The sequence below is a fragment of the Propithecus coquereli genome, unplaced genomic scaffold, assembly GCF_000956105.1.
Source record: "Propithecus coquereli isolate 6110/MARCELLA unplaced genomic scaffold, Pcoq_1.0 Scaffold208, whole genome shotgun sequence".
Taxonomy (NCBI): domain Eukaryota; kingdom Metazoa; phylum Chordata; class Mammalia; order Primates; family Indriidae; genus Propithecus; species Propithecus coquereli.
This window is the reverse complement of record NW_012145856.1, coordinates 682,585-684,070: the sequence shown is the minus strand read 5'-3', so window position 1 is coordinate 684,070 and position 1,486 is coordinate 682,585.

The following is a 1,486-nucleotide window of genomic DNA, read 5'->3' as shown; positions in this document are numbered from 1 at the left end:
GTCCATTATTACTTCTTCATCCCAGATCCTTGACATTTCTCCACCCACTGCCTTCTTAAGTGCAATCAATAAAAATGGTGGGGACTCTTGGATCATAATCTTCAAAGCTGAATACTTTTTTTAGTTGTATAGTTATTATCTGCCTTGTTTCACCTTCCATTTCTTCTTGGTTCCACTGCAGACTGGCTCCCACTCCTGCTTCTCCACTAAAATGCCTCTTACCAAGATCAGCTCTAGTGGGTACCTACTAGTCCTTACATTTTTTGGCCTCTTTGCTTCAATCAACACTCCTGGCCCTTGATTTTGGTGACCCCACTTCCTTGTGATGATCCTCTGAGGTGGTTTCTCAGGCTCCTTCACTGGCTCTGTTTCTCTACCTGCCCCTGGTATGTTGGCATTTCCTGGAGTTGGTTTTGTCCTTGGTGGATTCTCTCCTCACTCTGCACACACCCCCTGCATGAGCTCAGGCAGGCTCTTTGTTTAATGACCACCTTTCGGCTGATGGTTTCTAAGTCTGTCTTCCCTGACCTTGCACTTGAACTCCAGCCCCTCATGTACTCTCAGATGTTTGCAGGCTCATGTCCAAAATGAAACTCTTTCTTTTTCCTTTCTCCCCTCCCCACATCTGTTCCTCCTCAGAGCACCACCCAAAAACATCAGATCCTCCATCAGATTGTGAGCTCTTGGAGGGCTGGGGCTATTGTGTCCCTGTGTTCATCATTTTATCCCCAGAACCTAGCACAGGTCTGGAACATGGTAGGTGCTCAGTAAATGTGTGTTGAATAAGTGAATGAATGAATGAACAGATGAATGAATTTGCTTATCTCAGACAAAAGAGACGCCGAACTGCGTATTTGGAGTTTTTACGTAACAACAGTCAGCGAAGCCCATTAAACACTCTGCGTTTCCAAGCAAATAGGTGTGGCTTCTTTCGTTCTGATAATCTTTTTTAGAGGAGCAATGTCTAACAGAACTTTCTGTGATGACGGAAATGTGTTATATCTGTACTGTCCACTGCAATTGCCACTAGCAACACATGCCGATTGAAGACTTGAGTATGACTGAAGAACTGAATGTGAAATTTTATTTAATTTCAATTAACATATACTGGAATCACCAGCGTGGCTAGTGGTGACTGTATCAGATTGTGCAATTTTAGAGAAATACTTTAGTGTAGTTTTTAAGCTCATGGACACTGAGAAAAACCACTTAAGCATGTCTTTAACCCCGCTCTCCTAATATTAGCTTTGTGATCTTGAACTGGTTATTTCACCCATGCCTCAGTTTTCCTCATTTCTGCCTACTGCGTAGGTTTGCTGCGAGGACTAAATTTCTGAAACGTAAAGCCCTTAGAACAGTGCCTGACCCAGCACAAGTGCTTAGAGACTGTTAGCTATTATTCCACTTAGAGTATTCCAACCATGTGTCTGCTGGGTGTCCCTTCTCCCAGTTAGAAAGCAGAGGTGAAAGATAGAGACAAGCAGTG